Source organism: Lytechinus variegatus, chromosome 13 (assembly GCF_018143015.1).
Source record: "Lytechinus variegatus isolate NC3 chromosome 13, Lvar_3.0, whole genome shotgun sequence".
Classification (NCBI taxonomy): domain Eukaryota; kingdom Metazoa; phylum Echinodermata; class Echinoidea; order Temnopleuroida; family Toxopneustidae; genus Lytechinus; species Lytechinus variegatus.
Window position 1 is genome coordinate 16,429,395 of NC_054752.1, and position 22,356 is coordinate 16,451,750.

The 22,356-nt window shown below is 36.6% G+C and overlaps 1 protein-coding gene across 2 annotated transcripts in view; it reads right to left on the reverse strand.

Annotated features, from left to right (window-relative positions):
• Window positions 1–21,131, reverse strand: part of LOC121426721 (cyclin-dependent kinase 12-like) — a 31,742-nt gene extending 10,611 nt beyond the window's left edge. For both annotated transcript variants that reach the window (XM_041623097.1, XM_041623096.1), the window contains exon 1: window positions 20,285–21,131. The gene's annotated coding sequence lies outside the window, so the exon portion shown is untranslated. The remainder of the gene's footprint in view (window positions 1–20,284) is intronic.
• Between the last annotated feature and the right edge of the window lie 1,225 nt (window positions 21,132–22,356).

Consider the following 22,356-nt stretch of genomic DNA (forward strand, 5'->3'; position numbering starts at 1 on the left):
CACACCCAAGATTCTAAGCATAGTGAAAAAAATTACTTAAAAATCATACAATATTAAACAATGTTACTAATAATTCATTAATAAGTGAACAGGTATTCCTCAAAATAGAAAAAAAGTAGAATGTGAAAACATGTAGATAAAATTATTGACCGAGTGGAACATCATAAAATGATGAAGACTTGATGGTTTCCAAATAATTTTTTTTTTAATCAAGGAAATATGGAAAATAAATGACCATTTCATGGATTTAAAGATGCAAAATGTGAAATTTTAGCCACTCCACTTTTGATGATAAAATAATTTTTTCCGAGTCAATAAAGAGCTGAACATTTTTCACTGGCTTTCTTTATAGTTTCCAACTACAGTAAATGAAAGCAATTCTAAGGAAATATGTTACGCAGGTAGCCATTTCATGGATTTAAAGATGCAAAATATGAAATTTTAGCAACTTTTGTTGAAGGGTTTTTTAAAACCTTAAATAGCCATAAAATATTGATTTTTTTCTCCAAAATAAATGTAAAGACTCAGGCCTACGTTGCTGAAAATATATCCTTTTCAATGTGTGTTCTTTTATACTGGACACGATTCTCAATTGTTATTTAGTATACCTTAATAAAAATAAGAGTAGTGCCGTCATAATGAAAAAATTATTTAAAAAATTGGGCAAGCAGTTTTTTCTATCGGGCAAGCAAATTTTTTCATCACTTGCCCAACAGGGCAAGTGACGAATAAAATTTTTGTAGAGGCCTGCAATTACATAAAATTTGTGAAATCATAGATTACATGTTATTCACACTGGAGATTACCAACACGGATAATCACACATGGGACAGTTTATTATAATTGCTTGAAAAAAAAGACCAAATATTTGGGTGGATTGTCAAGCACAGCTCTCATCAATTACATCATTTCTTCCAGAACCCTTTAGTACCTATTTTTTTATAGACACTTGTGTGGTCATTTCATTGAATTCTGAACTCACTTTGAAATCGTCTATACCCAACTGGCATACAATACTACATGTACATATAGACATGTACATCAAACACAGGCCTATACTTGTTTGTTATAAACCACAACAAAATATGATACATCCTTCATAAAATAGGAGTTGGCCGAAAATAAGGCAGAAGTCATTACATTTACTTAAAAAAAACATTCAAGCATTATAAATAAACCGGCGGTTGAGCCTTTTGCGCAAATGGGGGGGGGGGGTAGTTCAAAAAAGATTTGACAAAATATTTCCAAATTCATAATTCATATCATACTGTTTTGACATGAACTTAGAGGCCCGTATTCTGATAGCAGGTTTAACTTAAGCTTAGGTTTAAAGTTGTGGCTTAAGTATAAATGGCAAGCCAGAAGTATCAAAATTTTTTGTAAGTTGTATGTTTCTTATGTTTACTGTGCTCTTTTCTGATTCATCGATGGTGAAGACAATCATTCATCTATACTTCCTGGACAATTATGAATGATTTGAGAACCAAATGAGCCATCAGAATACGGGCCAGAATGTATATTTTATAATAAATAATTCTAATTTGAATGGAAAATGATGTGAAACAATGTAACATTTCAGTCCAGAAAGACAGAAGATTCACATCTTCATCAGCTACTAGTATTACACAAAATATGAAAATATTGACTGGTACCGATAATCAAATTTATCCACATTTTCATGCATGACAGAATGTAAGTAAAGCGATCAAAAGAAGAAACCAGGCAACTTTTATAAATGTCCCACATGCTCGAATTTGTGTATTGTAGACATTAGATTTAGACTTGAAAATGTTAATATGTCTTTTTGGACAGAAATATCTGAATTCATTTCAAATCAGTGTGATATGAATTAAGGGATTTTTTTTCATCAGTTTAAGGTATTCTGGACGACCACTTTTTCTCAAACAGTTAAAACATTTATCAAAATTTGTAAACATTTGTTTGGGTTACGTGTACTTAACGGTCGTTTAAACGTCGGTTTAATAAACTTTTTGACTCAGAGCCTACCGAAATATACAAAGTCACGCCTATAGTTTCACTCCGCTATGCAGGCGAGACAAAAAAGTACTTGTGCAGTAAAAGCAAATATCATCCTTCTGCCATATTGTTTGGAACAGATCTTGGGGCGACTATCGAAAGAATAATCGCCCTGAAGCATGCATCTACATGTAGGGAGGAGTCTGGTGACTATACCACCACACAGCTGTTTTTGACTGAATGTTTGCAACTTTATACTTCACGACCTGAGCATCTTTTCAGACCAAATTTGCAATGCCTGGGTAAGCAATTTTACCATGTGAGTAAAAAAAAAAAAATTACAACTCAAAAATAACCAATCCCTAAGGAAAAAATATGTCAAATAATTTGATACCATATTTATGTGGCAATGCATGCGCTAACGCCTGGATAATCAGGAGGTACTGTATGGTGATGTAAATTTTGATTTGCGCCAAAGTAAGGTATGGCTACAATAAATGAATCTACATGCAGATGCCTATGAGGTCATAATCCTACATGGGTTAGTAGTAAACCTATTTGCAAACCCCTTTTCAATGAAATTAACTTGAGAATTGATAATATACATGTATAAAAGTCGTATACGGCCAAATATACTGATTACGAGTGTGACACGTTTTCCTTAAATTGGGGATTTGTGAGCTGTCAAGTCTTTTTTTTCATTGAATCACATGGTATATCACACACCATTTTGCGTAGAAGTGCATAAATCTCACCCAAAATTGCTCAAAAATGTGTTTTCATGTACAAAGTCGATGCACAATTGTCCTCTCAACCAAAACTCCTACATCATTTCTACTTTTTGCAGGTTTAAATGGATGTATTTTATGCTGTTTTTAATCACACACACAGTCCCAACCATGAATGAATATCATTGAATAAACAAAAACATAAGAAATTGACAAAATAATAAAATACATAGAATCATGTTTTTGGCAATTTTTTGTTGATATTTGTTTGAAATTACAGAATTAACATTTTGACCACAATTAGCATTCTGTTTTTTATAAAGATGTTCCACAGTTCAAATGAAAGCCCCAAATATTGCATAAAATAGTTACTTTAGTACCTTAATTCCAAAATATGCATTAAAAAAAAAAAAAACATGGGTTAATTCGCTTGATATTTTGCCATCAAGCTTTGAAGTTCACCCAATGGAAAGTTCTTAAGAACTATGCAATCAAGGGAATTGGGTCATTTTAACACCTTACAAGATCACAACATTGAGTTTAGGACCTACATGTACATGTAGTTTAAACCTCTTTTACCCGGTCAATATCCATGTAAATTTTCATTAAATTTTAAATAATACTTCAGATTGGTGTACTCAAGATGAAAAATCCATTTCTTCAAAATTTATATATACTATAACATGTAGTAGCCCAATGCAACAATACCAAGAGAATAAAAGAAAAACATCCCACTTGGAAGCGATCGCAAAAATTGATCGATATCCAGGGAATTTTGCTCTACAATTTTGAATAGCATTTTTGGTCATAAGAGAAAAGCTCTCAACTAAGTACATATATAGTACAGTCCTATGTAAAAGACAAAAGACTTTATGCAAGGCTCCACATTAACTTTTTTTGGTGGTGGCCCATTCGGGCCACCAAAACATTCAAATAATTTTTTTTGGTGGCCCATTAGAAAAGTTTGGTGGCCCGAAAAATATAAAGAAAAACATTAATTAAAAATGAATAAAACAAACTGAATTATTCTGCAGTCACTAACACATACCACTATTCTTTGCACATATTGTATGTAAATCGTGCTTGCTGTTATTTTACTTTGCTTATTTCGTGGTAATATAAATTGTTCTATCATTGTAAATATGAAATGATTGCAAGAGAATAAAAGAATTGTATTGTTTCCAGGTTGTGTTGACTTTTAATCTCCATATAGACACACACACTCATAATGGTAAAGTAAATAAATAGTGCATATAGCAAACTCAGATAGATTCACAAAACAATGATTTTTCCTTTTTTCCTTTTTGATCGTAAAACCTAGATTATGCAGGCCCCAAATCCAGTTTATTTTCTCTTTTCCAGCGTATTATAGCAGGAGAAAATCACAGAAAAATATGATGCACAATTAGAACAATGTGTAAAAGGGGGGAAATAAACAAAAAATAATTTTTAGAATAGTACACTATATCGAAAAAAGAAAAAAAATGAAAAAAATGAATAAGTGAAATAAAACAAGAAAAAATGAAGAAAGAAAAAACAAAGAACAGGAAAAAAAAAGAGAAAAAAACAAAAGAAATTTAAGAAAAATGAATAAGCACAAAATTATCAACAAGTGGAATGCCTCTGGCCGTCTCACCTGCATCACGCGGTTCAATATAGCAGCAGTGCTGACTTTGAACACTACTCTAACTCGCACAAGATGTTCAGTGATACATGGTTACTCTTATGTCCACTTTTTATGAACTAGACCAATAAACTTAGAGAGATATGATGGTTATTCAACAAAAAAACCCAACATGGCCAAAGTTCATTGACCTTACATGACCTTTGACCTTGATCATGTGACCTGAAACTCGAACAGGATGTTCAGTGATACTTGATTACTCTTATGTACAAGTTTCATGAATCAGATCCATAAACTTTCAAAGTTATGAGTAATTCAACAGATACACCTAATTCGGCCAAAGTTCATTGACCTTTGACCTTGGTCATGTGACCTGAAACACGCACAGGATGTTCAGTGATACTTGATTACTCTAATGTCCAAGTTTAATGAACTAGACCAATAAACTTTCAAAGTTATGATGGTAATTCAACAGAAACCCCCGATTCGGCCAAAGTTCATTGACCCTAAATGACCTTTGACCTTAATCATGAGACCTGAAACTTGCACAAAATTTTCAGTGATGCATGATTACTATTATGTCTAAGTTTCATGAATCAGATCCATAAACTTTCAAAGTTATGATGGGAATTCAACAGATATCCCCAATTCGGCCAAAGTTCATTGACCCTAAATGACCTTTGACCTTGGTCTTGTGACGTGAAACTCATGCAGGATGTTTAGTGATACTTGATTAAGCTTATGTCCAAGTTTCATGAACTAGGTCCATATATTTTCTAAGTTATGATGACATTTCAAAAACTTAACCTCAGGTTAAGATTTCGATGTTGATTCCTCCAACATGGTCTAAGTTCATTGACCCTAAATGACCTTTGACCTTGGTCATGTGACATGAAACTCTAATAGGATGTTCAGTAATACTTGATTAACCTTATGGCCACGTTTTATTAACTAGGTCCATATACTTTCTAAGTTATGACGTCATTTCAAAAACTTAACCTCAGGTTAAGATTTGATGTTGACGCCGCCGCCGCCGCCGTCGGAAAAGCGGCGCCTATAGTCTCACTTTGCTTCGCAGGTGAGACAAAAATGGGAAAAATTATTATTATAATTCAGTAGAAACATGTTCAATGGGAAGGGGTATAAATGATTTAATCACTAAAAAAATGAAAGAAAAAATAAGGAAATGGCAAAAGTTATCTGGAAAAAAAAGTGAGAAAATTCCTTCCCTATATTTGACAAAATGATGAAAAAATTCACATTTTGTATCAATGAAATGCCTTCCCAAAGTATTTACTTCCTTAATAGTGGTTTAAGAAGTCATTTATAAACAAGAAAGAAAGAAAGAAGCTGCCTATTTATTTTTGGCTGGCTAGAAGAGACACAGCTTCGAAATAAACCAAATATCAACATACATACAAATGCACATATGGGACTGTGATGTACTCACCTATGTGTTTTATGTGTATTAATGCATTTGGAAATCGGTCTTTTTGAGTCATAAGAGAGGTCATAATTCCTCCTATTAATGCTTGCAAATAATCAGGGGTGGTATTCTGTAACTCTGTCATAACTTTTGTCATAAATTTTGTCATTTCTCTCCGAGATGTGACACCGCTATGATTGTCACAAATCGGTATTCTGAACATTGTCTTTTCCCTGTCATATCTCTCAAAGTTTCCACCCATCTTTTCGGAAGCAAACCAATCAAAATCATCGTTAGTTCCCAGTTGGAGCCCTTCTAGCCAATAGGAAAGCCCTGTGGCAAGTAGGGCGTATCCCCAAAACAGTTGCTGGCATCGCGCAACTACTCGTATATTGATGCGCTAAATTACAAAGAGAGACAGGGAGCTGTGAAGAATTTTAGAGGAGAAGTATAAAAGTAGGGAAAACAGAGAAAAAAAGGAGGAATAAATATGTAAGGCCTAACTAATTGTAGCATGAAAAAATAATTTTGAAAATTGTCATGGAAGAGAGAGTGAAACTAATACCACAATCTAATCTAATTAATATAATTGTTTGCTTGACATTCAGTCGGCAGGATATCGGGATATTTGGTACTAAAAGATATGACAAAATTTATGACTGCTACCCCCCTGTCATAACTTTTGTCGTATCTTTTGCTTGTATAAAAGGATTACGCGCATTTAAAGCCGCGTATTTTTGCTGCGCGCTAAAGAGAAGAGACAAAATTTATGACAATTTTTGTGACAAAAGTTATGACATCCACCAGAATACCGATTTTGTCATATCTCTGAGATAAGATAAAATATGGAGAAAAGACAATGTTCAGAATACCGCCCCAGGTTTCAGTAATATGAACTGTAGAAGGGCATTTCATTGGTGTAAAATGTGACTTTGACGTAGATTTGCAAAGTTCTGGGGAAGATTTCTTAGCAGTAACATTTCGTATCGCAGCTCCCTGAGTCTGAATAGTCTGCTCGCGCACAGCTAGCTACAGTGGTTTCATGCGTGCAAAGCTCAGCCAGACAGCCGGCATGTTGGCTGAATAGTAATTGTATGCTAGCGGTAGGCCTACATACTGTCCTGACTATGCAATCTTTGTGTGTGTGTATTTGTGTGTAGATTAACAAAAAAGGCGCATGATGAATTGTCTTGCAATTTGAACTGTAGAAAGTTGATAAATGCATGCAAAATCAGGAGAAAAACTGTGCTACTTTGAAAATTATTGGTTGCCCGATTCGGGCCACCAAAACTTAACATTTTTTCAAAATTGGTTGCCCGAGATGAATTTTTGGTGGCCCCGGGCCACTGCTAATGTCGAGCCTTGCTTTATGCATAGCAATCTTCCAAAAATATGGAGCAAATTGCGATGCGACATTTCATGGATATCGCCGTAATCCTGCAGTGGAGGGCTTATGTCGAAAGGGTGGGTGCTGTCGCGCTAGGGTGCGTCAACGCGAACGCGAAGCTTCGTCCAAAGCCCCCCCGGTTTGGCCGAAAGGGTGCGTTGGGAGCGCCACGTCGCGTCGCGTTCACTGGAACGCACCCTTTCGTCCAAAGCCCCCCCGGTTTGGACGAAAGGGTGTGTTTAATAATGAATAAATAAATAAAAATACAAATATTTATAAGAAAGCTGAATATAAGGTATTTTGTCAAACATTAATTGCCAATTTGCACGTAAAATAGTGGATTTTCAATCATTTAAAGCATTGACAATTTGAAGGAAAGAAAGAAAAGTTCAACTAATAATAATAATGATAATAATAATGATAATAATAATGATAATGATAATAATGATGATGATAATAATAATGATAATAATGACAATAATGATGATAATAATAATGATAATAATAATAATAATGACAATAATAATGATGATAATAATAATAATGATAATAATAATAATAATGATAATAATAATAATTATGATAATAAAATCAGATACCACCCTTGCAATAAGCCACTTAGCGCCAATTTTTCACTCCAAATTCATTTCCATAAATTCACTCTTTGGGGTGAAAATTATTATTATTATCATTATTATAAGTATTATTATCATTATTGTTATTATTTTTTATTATTATAAGTATTATTATTTTATTATCATTATTGTTATTAGTTGAACTTTTCTTTCTTTTCCTCAAATTGTCAATGCTTTAAATGATTGAAAATCCACTATTTTACGTGCAAATTGGCAATGTTTGACAAAATACCTTATATTCAGCTTTCTAATAAATATTTGTATTTTTATTTATTTATTCATTATTAAAACACACCCTTTCGTCCAAACCGGGGGGGCTTTGGACGAAAGGGTGCGTTCCAGTGAACGCGACGCGACGTGGCGCTCCCAACGCACCCTTTTGGCCAAACCGGGGGGCTTGGACGAAGCTTCGCGTTCGCGTTGACGCACCCTAGCGCGACAGCACCCACCCTTTCGACATAAGCCCAGTGGAGTAACTAAAAGTGCAAACAACGCTAACAGAACAAGATGGATGCTCCCATAAGTACGCAACTTGGATTGTAACTGCTCGGGCTGATGAACTCAAGCAAGAAAATCCAGAAATCCCATTCATGTACATGTACTATTGTTTTTCTCTATTTGGCTGATTACATGTATATATACCTACATGTAGTAGTCTGGTCTGTTAGCGTCAAAAATGCCCTACTTGTGGACACGGTGGACAAAAGCATGATTTTTTCTCCAGACCTTTGTTTATGTATAAGAATTAAGAATGGGGTATGCTCCAAAAAATCTGGCTGCAGGAACAGTGAAAAAATGGGTGAAAATGTCAGAATTTATGAGTTCAGATTTGTCTGATATATAGACTAGCGCTAGTGCAAAACTCAATAGCAGTGCATTATTTTGCATTGGATTAGTTCTTGAATTCAGACCCCTTTTGAACAGATCTTCTGTTTGTCCTCGCATCTCAATGCACCAAATATCTGAATAAAGATGCTAACCAAGCCGAAGGGTGACGGTGGAGGGGGTTGAATGTTGGTGTGTATGTACATATTTTGGTCTTGGGGGAAAGATGTGCAAAACACATTTTTTGCATGTGTTGGAAATTGTGTTGCCATGGTAACAGTGTATCGTTGCAAAAATAAGGTAAAAATCTTGCAGTTAGAACCACTTCCTCTGTTTTCATCTGATTCTCATGAAATTTGGCACACACATTGGTCTTGAGGTGAAGATGTCCAAGACTTATATTTGTGTGTCTTTCAGAAATCTTGTTGCCATGGTAACAACATATTATCTGGTGAAAATTGGGGAAAAAACCTTACAATTCAAACTGTTTCATCAGTTTTCAATCAATTTTCATGAAATTTGGCACACATATTGGTATTGAAGTAAAGATGTACAAGGCAGTTTTTGTGTGTGTTTCCAAAATTGTGTTGCCATGGGAACAACATATTATATGGCAAAATTTAGGTAAAAACCTTGCCATTTGAACTACTTCATCAGTTTTTTTTTGTTTTGAACCAATTCTCATGAAATAATTATGGCTCACACATTGGCCTTGAGGTAAAGATGTGCAAAAACCTTTGGTCAGAGAGTGCATTGCCTTGGTAACCACCTTTAGCCAGAAATATGGGGAAAACTCATGGTGGATCAGTCTACTTCTCAGTTTTCAGCCTGTGCTCATAAAAGTTGACACAAATATTCATTTTGGGTAAAGATTCATATTCAGTATTAAAAGGGAATCAAGCCTTGGTCATAATGTTGTGTGCATGGAAAAGGAGAAAAATAAGAATGGTGAAAGTTTTAAAGAAATCGGACGGACAAGCAAAATAAAGTTATGGCTGCTTTAAAATTAAGATCCCTAAGGCTACTAGTATGTAGAATTCAAATTGGCAACTGGGTAAGTAAATTATGACAAGGGGTGAGGCCCCAAGGACAACTTTCCCATAAGACTATCAGGATTTTTGGTTTTCTCCTAAATCCCTATTCCATTGGGGCCGTAATATAAACCCGGTAGTATGTTTTATGTTCTCATGAAAGAAAGATATAATTTGAAGTAAAACTTTTGAAAAAAAGAAATTTTAGCTAATCAATTATTCCAGTACATGGAAGAGTGGTCCTTGCCTTCTTACATCACTATGACATCACATATGCGGTCAATTTGAAGTCTTCATGGGTATAGTGATTACCAATGTTTATAACTTTAATATGTTCACAACTTTGTTATGGTTTGTCCGATATTGTTCAAACTTTGACCTATAAACTTGTCTGATTTTTCATTTTCCTCTAAAAACAAGTGTTTATTTGGGTTTGATTCCCCTTTATAACGTCATATAATAGCTCAGGGTATTAATCACCTTCAATAATATTTATAGGCTTTTTTTTTGAGGTCCTTAAAAACTGACAACATAAAAATATAGAAGGTTAAAGGCCATGACCATGAGGAACTTAAACACTCTTAAAAAAACTCCCCTTACATTTTTTTATTGGGGGGGGCTTTAAAAAATTGCCACATAAAGAGTAAAAGGAAATTATAACGACTAGGAACTTAACCCCCCCCCCAAAAAAAAAAGGGGGATCCTTTACACTTCAGCATATTAATTTAAAGCCTCAAACATTCTGCTTTGAAAAAAATATTTCCGGTGTCCAATTAATCAATGTTTTATTTGAAGCATGGAGCAGGGGCTGTCACAGAAATATACTAAAAAAATAAATGAAAGAAAATATAAGGCTAAAATCTATTGTGCACATAGGTATATTTTTGATATGGTATGTTACTGAGTCATGGATTTGCAAGTGAATTTCTAAAACAAGTGCAGAGATTTTTGTATAAATTTATATTTCTATAATTAGTTGCATGATTAAAGGTACACTTTAAAATATGTCAGAAAAAATATACTTAGAGAGACAGGAAACAGAAGGAGATGGCATGGTGAAGCTCAAAATCAAGAGTGATGTGAAAGTTAAAAAGAAAGAGTAGGAACGGAATATGAATATGAATAAAAGACTGAGTAGGAGAATTAAATACACAATGGTTAATTGGGTACTGTAAACAATTTTTTATCAAATCAGAATACATTAAACTTCAAATGAATGGTCTGAAGTGCAAAGGATTCTCTTACCTTTGAAGGGGGGGGGGGGGCATTTTCTGCTAAAAAGTATATCAGCCCCGTATTTTTTTTTTTGGGGGGGGGGGTTAAGTTCCTAGTCATAATCCTTTAACTGTAATTTTTATGAGGTCATTTTCTAAAGACCCCCCCCCCCAAAAAAAAAGAGTAATGTCTAGCTTTAAAAATGCATTGACCCCTGAGGAAGAAAGGTGTAGACTGGTTTGAGCATGGAGAAGTAGAACTAAAAGTGGTATGGGGAGGGGTGCACATCTTGGGGAGGTGGAACTAAGGTTTGGAAAATCAGCTGTTGAAAGTAGAAGGGGTACACATTTTGTTTTGCTTGCCAGTGTTGGAACTCCTCTGCTTCAGCGGAAGGTTTCATATTCACCCAGTGTACCTCCAGCCTATATGCCCTTAAGGGGATGCGTTTTTTAAGAGTGTTTATCATTTTTATGTTTCTAATGGCCACTGTCTTTAACCTTCTTTGATGTCAGATTTAAAGGACTAATCCTGCCCCTTCCCCCCAAACCCAGAAATATTAATGAAGGTGATTATTATAATACCCCCACATTTTAATGCAGAGAAGACATTTAGAATTTAATATGAATCTTTACCCTAAGATGAATATTCAAACTTTTATGAGCACTGACTAAAACAGGGGAAGAAGTTTGATCCACAATAAGTTTTCCTACATTTCTGGCTATCATATGTGGCTACCCTGGTAATGCACTCTCTGACAAATGCAAAAAAAAAAGATTCTTGCACATCTTTACCCCAAGGCCAATGTGTGAGCCAAATTTCACAAGAATTGGTTCAAAACTGATGAAGTAGTTCAAATTGCAAGTTTTTTACCTAAATTTTGCCATATGATATTTTGTTACCATGACAACACAGTTTCTGAAACACACACAAAAAGTGCCTAGTACATCTTTACTTCAATACCAATGTGTGTGCCAAATTTCATGAGAATTGATTGAAAACTGATGAAGCAGTTTGAATTGTAATTTTTCCCCCAATTTTCACCAGATAATATGTTGTTACCATGGCAACAAGATTTCTGAAAGACACACAAAAGTGTGTTAGACATCTTCACCTCAAGACCAATGTGTGTGCCAAATTTCATGAGAATTGGTTAAAAACAGAGGAAGTGGTTCTAACTGCAAGATTTTTACTTTATTTTTGCAATAATACACTGTTACCATGGCAACACAATTTCCAACACATGCAAAAAATGTGTCTTGCACACCTTTACCCCAAGACCAAAATATGTACATACACACCAACATTCAACCGCCTCCACCGTCACCCTTCGGCTTGGTTAGCATCTTTATTCAGATACTAGTATTTGGTGCATTGAGATGCGAGGACAAACAGAAGATCTGTTCAAAAGGGGTCTGAATTCAAGAACTAATCCAATGCAAAATAATGCACTGCTATTGAGTTTTGCACTAGCGCTAGTCTATATATCAGACAAATCTGAACTCATAAATTCTGACATTTTCACCCAATTTTTCATAGTTCCTGCAGCCAGATTTTTGGAGCATACCATTCTCTTAATTACATAAACAAAGGTCTGGAGAAAAAATCACGCTTTTGTCCACCGTGTCCACATAATTTCGCTAACTGACCAGACTATAGTGTATCATGCGCAAGTCTTAAAAAAAAAGCCTGAACAGTGGTTGATATTCAGTCTACATGTATACTCTATAATGGCCAGAATTCACAAAGGTGGTTTTGAAAACCCACGGTTAAATCCATGGTTTATGCATATTTAGTGTATGAATTACGCTATAAATTTAGCGCGTATCGGGCGCATTTATAAAAATGTCCAATGCTGATGCGCGCTTTTGTCACAGTGCGCTAAATTGACGCCAATTAGCATGGTTAGATACGCTATTTTATTCATGAATCCACTGTTTCAAGAGTCGACTCATTAATTCAAGACAGTGGACTCATGAATAATAATCCGCTTTTATATAGCGCTTAATCCATCAGAACGATGTTTCTAAGCGCTTTACAGATATATTATTACCCCGGTCATCGGATTCAATCTGTCATTCCCGCACACAACGTGTGCACATCCTCCACTCCTGGGGAATAAAATAGCGTGGATAACCACAGCAACAGGCGTCAATTAGGCGCATCAGCATTGAACATTTTTAATATATAAAAAAATGAACGTAATTTATACAGGAAATCTGCATAAACCACGAACTCAACCATGGGTTTTCAAAACCATCTTTGTGAATTCGGGCCAATGAGTTTTGTGACACTGTATTTCTTTTGAATTTTTTTATTTTGGCAATACATAGGTCTCTGCTGCAAATTCCAGGTGGGCAATGGTAAAAAAAGAACAAAAAAAAACCAGGATGACTCAGACCTAGCTACATGTACATTACAATGAGACTATCATAAATGAATGTAATTACAGTACTTTTTGTAACAATAATGCTTTAAACTAGAGACTTTTTTCAATTGTGTGTTGTGTTTTGCATAGACTCCACCAGGGGGAAAAAATACACTGGGGCTCCAGCCATTTCGCCCCCTCCCCCTGGTGCTCATAAGATGCTGGGGAAAAAAGGAGCCTGGAAAACCCAAATTACCCACAATTGATAAAGATTATGAATCTAAAATGTGATGATGAAGGAAGTACAGTAGTTTGTGCAAAGTCACTCCAAAAATAATCAGTGGAATGCCTCTAGCAGTCTCGCCTGCATTACATGATTCAATAGCAGCAATGCTGACTTTGAAAAACAACTGTCTACTGTACTGAGAGATTGTTCACATAAAACACCTTTCATATGATAATAGAAGACTATGTTCATTGACCCTTAATGACCTTTGACCTTGATCATGTGACCTCCAGTCAGATATTTGTTCAAGACAATGTGATACTTGATAACCCTTAACCCTATCTAGGCCAATGGGGGGGGGCCCTCGGAGGGACTCCGATTCCCGAATCAGGCAACATTTTGTACATGTAGGTGCATGTCAGACCAAAAATTGCTCGGAAACATTATTTTTTGTACTAAGTCAATGCAAGTTGGGTTTTCAACAAAATTCATAACGTATGGATTATTTTTAGTTTTGCTGGTCTAAATGGATTCATTTTATGCCGTTTATGATCTCAAGTGTCCCTGACAAAGTTCATTGAAAAAACAATGGAAAACAAAAGGTCCAAAAACAGAGAAATACACAATACATTGTAACAAGTGGAGCGCCTCTAGCAGTCTCACCTGAATCACGTGATTCAATATAGCAGCAGTGCTGACTTTGAAAACTACTATAAAATCATTATTCAAAAAATAATACTATGTTCATTGACATTAAATGACATTCAACCTTGTTCATGCAAACTAAGACTTGTCAGTAATACTTGATTACCCCTATATCCACATTTTATAAACTAAATCTATCAACTTTGAAAATTATGACAGCAATAAAAAATTACCTCTGAAACAGTCAGTTCAATGACCTTTGACTTTGGTCATGTGACCTGAACCTCACATGAGATGTTCAATGATACTTGATTTCTCTTATGTCAAAGTTTTATGAACTTTCTTTTAAAATCTTTATTGCTTCAACTTCAAGAAAAAAATATATGTACAATATTCATTGTGTACAACAAGATACATTAATATTCATCGTAATAAAGATAAAGTAAATCATTGAATATATTACAAATAGAAGCAAGTCACAACTTAGTTTAAAAAAAGTAAAAGGTCTCCATTTTTTATAATGTAGCATCTCCTTGCCCTTTTTAAATTCAATAAACTTTTAAACAGTTTTATGAACTAGATCAATACACTTTCGGAGTTATGGTTATTAAACAAATACCCTCAACATGGCCGAAGTCCATTGAACTTTGACCTTGGTCATGTGACCTGAAACTAGCACAGGATGTTCAGTGATACTTAATTACTCTAATGTCCAATTTATATAAACTAGACCAATAAACTTTCAAAGTTATGATGGTATTCAACAAATACCACCAACTTGGCTAAGTTCATTGACCTTAATGACCTGTAACCTTCATCATGTGACCTGAAACTCGCAAAGTATGTTTAGTGATACTTGATTACTCTTATGTCCAAGTTTCATGATCAGATCAATACAATTTCAAAGTTATAATGGTAATTCAACAGAAACCCCCAACATGGCCAAAGTTCATTGACCTTTGACCTTGGTCATGTGACCTGAAACTCACACTGGATGTTCAGTGATAATTTTGACTCTTATGTCCAAGTTGTATGAACTAGAGTAGACCAATAAACTTTCAAAGTTACATGTATGATGGTAATAAAACAAATACCCCAAATTTGGCCAAAGTTTATTGACCCTAAATAACCTTCATAACCTTGATCATGTGACCTGAAATTCACACAGGATGTTTAGTGATACTTGATTAACATTATGTCCAAGTTTCATGAACTAGGTCCATATATATTTTTTAAGTTATGACATTTCAAAAATGGTGATTCCCCAACAAGGTCAAGGTTTGTTGACCCTAAATGACCTTTGACCTTGGTCATTTTACTCAAATTTCGGGCAGGATGTTCAATAACACATGATTAACCTTATGGCCATGAACTAAGTCCATATACTGTCTAAGTTATTGTCATTTCAAAAATTTAAGATTTGGTGTCGACGGCGCCACCGGAGAAGCGTCGCCTATAGTCTCACTCTGATTAGCAGGTGAGACAAAAATAAGAAATTTGTCTGATATTGCCATTTTTTCAGGTACAACTGGCAGAGCTGCCAACCTGAACAAGAACATTTCAGTATTTTCAAGGCTGAAAATCCTTATTTTGGTGAAGAAATAAGTATTTTCACAGGAATACCATAGGACAACACATCAACTGAAACTTAAGAAATCAGTATTTTGCATGAAACCATCAGTATTCTCTATTTTCTGTACTAAATACGGAAAATCAATACTACTTGGCAGCTCTGATTACTGGCTAAGAACACCACAAAGAATTCTACACTAAAAATTAGAACATTTGGTGCTTTATTTAGGGAGTAAGAGGAAAAACTTTTGTAGCTTATGTCCAAGAAACCGGCATGCCAATTTTTGGCCCAATCAAGCGATGGACAGCCAAGATCTCAAGGTGGGGGCCTGGAGGCCCCCTCCCCCCCCCCCCCCCCCCCCCCCCCCCCCCCCCCCCCCCCCCGGCATATGATCTCCAAAAACCCCAGCCTACATGTAGATAGGCCATAGGGTTAAGTCCTCGTTTCATGAACTAAATGTGGATCTACTGTATAAACTTCCAGTTATAATGGTAATTCAACGATAACCTCAACATGGCCAAAGTTGACTGACCTTAAATCAAAATGACCTTTGTCATATGACCCAAAACTCACGCAGGATGCTCAATGATAATTGATTACTCTTTTGTCTAAGTTTCATGAACTAGATCTATAAATTTTCAAAGTTATGATAGCAATTCAACAATGACAAGGGCAGTTTGTTGATCCTAAAATGGCCTTTGACCTTGGTCATGTGACCTGGAATTCACACAGGATGTTCAATGATACTTGTTTGCACTTACATGCATGTCCAAGTTTCATGAATTAGATCTATGGAATTTCAAAGTTATGATGGAAATTGAACATATACATGTATCCCCAAAATGACCTTGGTCATGGGACCCGAAACCCAGGCAGGATTTTCAAAGATACACCATTATCCTTTTAATATGTCTAAGTCTCATCAACTAGATCCATAAACTTTCAAATCTATTATAATATAAAAATCTTAACCGTGGTAAAGATTTCGATGTTGATTCCCCCAACATGGTCAAGTTGGGTGACTATAAATGACCTTTCACCTTGGTCATGTGACCTGACACCAAGGAAGGATGTTCAGTAATACTGGATTACACTTACATGTATGTCCTAAGTTTCATAAAGTAACTAGAAACTAGGTCCATACTTTTTAAGTCATGATGACATTTCAAAAACTTAAACCTTGGTTATAAAGATTTTGATTACCCCCCAAGGCCCCAACATGGACGAATTTCAGTGACCATAAATGACCTTTGACCTTGGTCATGTGACCTGAAACTCAGGCAAGATATTCAATAAGACCAGATTACCCTCATGGCCAAGTTTCACGAACTAGGTCCCTATTCATGTACATTTCAAAAACTTAAACTTTAAGATTTCAACATTGATGACGCCAATGTCGCCTTTGCCATTGGAAAAGCGGTGCCTAGTATAATAATCTCGCTCTGCTATACTGGCGAGACAAAAATTAAGGTTTTTGCCTGGACTCAACACATACACAATTTGGTTGCAGCCATAGGATAGGGTTGAGGACATATCCACACTACTACTCTAATACTGGACATTTTCTGCCACACATTTTCATGTACAGTCAGTACAGTGGCAGTCAGCAATCTTTGAGCATAGTTCAGGACCAGGTCCAGAACAAATAGAGTGACCAAGCCAGAACAATAGATTCACTGGACCATTTCCTTTGTTCTTGCTCGAGTGTAACATCAAGTGTAAACTGAACGAGGGAAATTAGCATTCCTTGATACGCTAGTCCAAAGACACGAGGGCCGGAAACTTTCCACCTCAGTCTACCGCAAGCCCACTCATACAGACTAATACATACCACATGATTCTCATCACGACAAATCGGTCAAGAAGGGTCTTGTTAAATGCCTGTTCGACAGAGCAGCACGTATTATAACTCACCCGCCTGAACTCCCGAAAGAAAGAGCACACATACGTGGCGCCTTATACAGCAACGGCTACCCACGCCGTTTTGTCAAGAACACTTTCAAGAAAAACAACCACCAAGGGATCAGAAGGTTTTCAAGACTTGTACAGTCTTGCCATACATAGATGGCCTTTCACAACAACTTAAACGCCGATTAGAAGGTCACGGTATCCGAACGGTTTTCCGCTCGGACACCACCTTACACAAACAGCTTGTACACCCCAAAGACCCTATCCCTGATCACAGACGTGATGGCGTAGTATACAACATTCCTTGCCAGGGATGTGACGGGTCTTACATCGGAGAGACAGCCCGACCGATAGTTGAACGCATTTCTGAACACAAGCGCGATGTTCGGTATACAGCGAACCGACACATCCGCGGTGGCAGAACATGCTTGGGAGAAGCAACACCACCCAGATTGGGAGGGTGTACATTGCATTGCCAAAGAAAGACATTGGTATACACGCAGGATTAATGAGGCTATTAAGTATACGTCTTTGTCCCAACAACATCAACAGAGACAGCGGGATCGACATCCCGCGATTTCTGGATGCGAACCATCCGACAGCACAATACCCCCTTACCTGGCAGTGCACGCCGACCCGATCGTTCCCGGCCCCGATCGAGGGACCGCTCAGCTAGTCAACCCCCGCCCACGGGAAACTAGCGAAATAAAGGCTTATACATTCTTACAAAACGGTTATATTAGTATTCTTTCAATTAATCTTAACCTCAAATGAAATGATATGGTCCACCCACATTTTTAAAAAAAATAGCAAAATGCGACTTGTTCCAAAATCGGACTGCGAACAGTCGTAAGGTGTGCGTGGTCTTTAGACCACACCCCCACTGAACAGAATTGGCCAATCAAATGCACTCTTACAACATAGAATTTACGCGCAGTGTCTCTTCACTGTGCTGGCTTGCACTGCGCAGTGTGAGGCTCGCTACAAAGAATTTTTGTCTAAAAAATGCTAATGTTTTCAAAGATTTTTAGAGGTCCCTTTCCCTCTCATTTTTATTGGATATAAAAATTGTGAAATTCAAGATTTCATACATCAGGGAAACGATGACAGCACTCACCATTTCCTTTGGGGTGTTTCATTCTAGGAGAGAATAATCATTGAATTATACTATTCTTGTATTTTTATCGTCAGAAACAGGTTTGATTACTCCCTGGCCTGAACATTGCTGCACCGTAGTTTGGTAGTCTCCTTACATTTTGTATATCATGCTTATTGTCACATACTGTGCAAAAAAAAAATACTGTATAATGCTACAAATAAAGAAAATATAGAAAAATAGTAGTCATATTTCCTATGTTCACACAATATCTGTTTCCTTTTTCCCACTTTCTCATTTCTTCTTCATTACCAAATTCCCTATTTCACTTGTTTCTAATAACATGTACTACCTTCTTTGTTTCATTCTATAAATCTATACTCAATTCTCTCGCATCCTCTTTTTAGTCACAAAATAGTAAACCGAATTCATAATTACAAGAAATGAAAGCCACACGAGATGACTTTATGAACCTTTAATCACCATTATTTTTTCCCCACTGGAATGTCCGCTAATTGAGCGCTATGAGTCTGAGACTTTTCAGAATAAGTCTCGTAACTACTCAATTAAGTCTTCGTGCGGTCATAACTTGTACATGTACTATTGCAAGTTTGCGCAACACACCCCTGCCACATACTAAAGGGACACTTTTAGCGACTTCTCAGAATACCAAAATGCTAATTGAGCGGTAAGTCTGCTTTCAGAATACTGCCCCTGGTCTTTATTTCAGTTTTGCCCTGTTGCGTCCTGTATTTATTTATGAAATCCCTTTAAAGGATACTTGCTTAGGGTACACAATTACACGTAGATCGAGGAGTATTTCTAACAGATATTTTTCAAATCCATATGAACATGGGATCCAAGTTCCAACTAGAAATAATATTGCTTTCATTTTTGACAATTTTGTTCTTGTTGAAAATTGTATATTTTCTTGTCTGTAGCTCTGTATTTTGTACATACAAAGCGATATTATTTTATCAAAGCAGCGATCATTTAAAAACATGCGATTCTAATATGGTAAATGTAGCTACTAGTGTATCAGCTTTGCTTGATAATGATAGATTCTGTTTTACTGAGTATAGCCACAGGCACTGAATGATAGATACTGTAGTATTGTTACAGGTCTCGTTTCAACTACTTTTAAGTTTTTTTCTGCATGGAGAAAAATTCAGCTATTCATTTGAATTATTTCCTCGCTCATTCTCATCACAATATTTGTATAGTTCCGGTGGCAATGTTCAACTGATTCTGAAGAGCTAAACAAGTTTTTGATAAAAAATATTTGGAGGTCTCAGTATGTTAAGGGGAAAAAACAGTCAAGAGCCGAGGTCAAAGACTCTAACATTAGGCCTACTAAAATTAAATCTAATAACAGTTGTAAGCATGGTCAGTAAATGCATCCACCCATCCCATCATTCCATGTCATCCTGGCCAGGCTTAAAATCAAGACATCAGCACTATTCATTTCCAACCCCCCCCCCCAAAAAAAAAAAAAAAAAAAAAACATGATGAAGTCAAGGTCTGCAAAAACACATTTGCATTTGTTGATTTGGGGTATTGAGGAGAGGTGATTGTGATCGTTTTAGCATCAGCTCACTCTTAATTGCTTAGAAAATTACTTACACAAAAAAATATTTGAAAAGCATGAGTTTCATTCAAATCTGAAAGTGAAGCACTCAGGAAGAAATCACACGTAGTCTACACACAGTCCATCAATTGCGTTCGATTTGTTCGTCATGTGTTCGTTGACGGTAAAGCTGGCCAGCACTAGTCAGATCACGACAGCGGGCTTTGTCGAACGGTACACCATCACGTCACGGAAACGCGCCGGGCTCAGAGGCCCAGGCAAAACCGCTCCGTATGGTCGCCACTCAACAAGCACTGCGCTGCATGCGTGGCGTGTCTACTCCGTCTCTTCCCTTGTCGACAAGTACCGTACCGTAGCCAACAGCCAGTTGAAATTGTAACCAAAATGTCCAAACAAGCACCGATGTCGAATGAGGAGACGAATATGAATTAGTCAACTGTCCAAGAACTTCAATTCACATGGCGTACATGTAAGAGGCTCCGAGTCCAAGCACAAAATTCATGGTTGTTTCAGTCATACATTGTAGAAGCACAATTCAAAATCCGTCTAGACGAGTAGCCATTATTCACAGTACATGCACAGTATGTACGGTGTAGTGTTCGTTTATACTGCGTACGTACTGCGTGTACCTTTTGGCAAATGCAGTCAATTTTCCGTGCCGTTTGTTGGTAAAAAATACTGTCGACCTTAACACTTTGGTAGATAAATATTGATGTCAGTTGTAGCATGAATTTCAGAACGTTCAGAAATTAATTAGTATATCGTGATATTCTTGAGCCTACGGAAGATTTGCACGGATATTGTGTAGTACTTTTTTCAATCGTTTCCTCAGATTTCAGACATCTTTGATTTGTCGTTGGAAGAACGATATCGCTACGTCACGCACGATCACCGTTAATCGCGATACTTGTCACGGGCGCGGCGGAGGCAAGGCGGTGGGGCCGGGGGGGGGGGGGGGGGGGGGTATTGTGTTTGTGTTATAATATACATGTAGTATTGGGGTCCCGGATGGGGTGTCAATCGGTGTTCATGGTGTGGAATAAAAATTTATTTGTAAAGGGCAACACTTTTATAGAAAGCTGCGAGCGAACAAAGCAAACAAGCAAGATTCTGACCTTTTTATACATACATCATACACACACATTACATACATCTAATTTTGTGATAAATTTTGAACATATATACAAGATATGATCAGGGGCGGCGATCGGGGGGGCAAAGTACCTCCCACTTTTTGAAGTACTGAAAAGTGTCCTTTTTACTCAAGAAAAATGCATTTATCCTCATTACCAGGTTCCTCGGAGAGAACATTAAACTGTTGGTCCCCTGGCTGCTTGCTCACAGGCATTCGTGCGTTCTTAGCAGTCAGATAAAAAACCTAGGTGACTTTGAAGAAAAATGCCTTCTCGTGAACGTGTTCTGTGCCCCTTTGAGAGAAGGCCCACCCGTTTTAGGTGTTACCAATTGCTTCCTTTGTGTTTTTCCCAAAAGTGATATATTTTTTTTATTTGGCAGCCATTTCAAAACTGTATAGTTTTTGGGGGGACGTACTGTACATGTTTCTTATGTTTCAATTGTTATAGCTTAAACCGAAACTGAATCGCAAAAGGGTCCCCGACACAGTTCAGATAAAAAAACAAAGGTATGAAAAAACCCGAAGAATTACATGAAAAAAATAAAAACCAGGAAATTGATTGTTTCTTAGCAATTTTTTGTAGATTTTTGTGTCAAAGCTAAAAATCGATATACTAGCTATATTAAATGAGTTAATAAAAGGCAAAAACATACACATAAAACCAAATTTAGGGCAATTCGGTGATATGCATGATTGATTGATAAAAAAATACATAAGTGATTCCTTCTTTTGAAAATTGTACACAGTCTTGGAGTTTACATCCGGTGCGCGCGTTTCCGTTTTACACCCTGGCGAAGGCATTTTCCGGAAAAGTAGCCAAAAAGCGACTAGTGAAGAGTCTACATACGTCGCTGGTTGCATGCAGCGTGCGACACAGGCGAGTCATTTGCACAGTTACTGATCAGAGCACAGAGTTCCTCGGCACTTCATGTACAGACAGAGCGGCAGTCAGGAGTGAAATCCGAACATGCT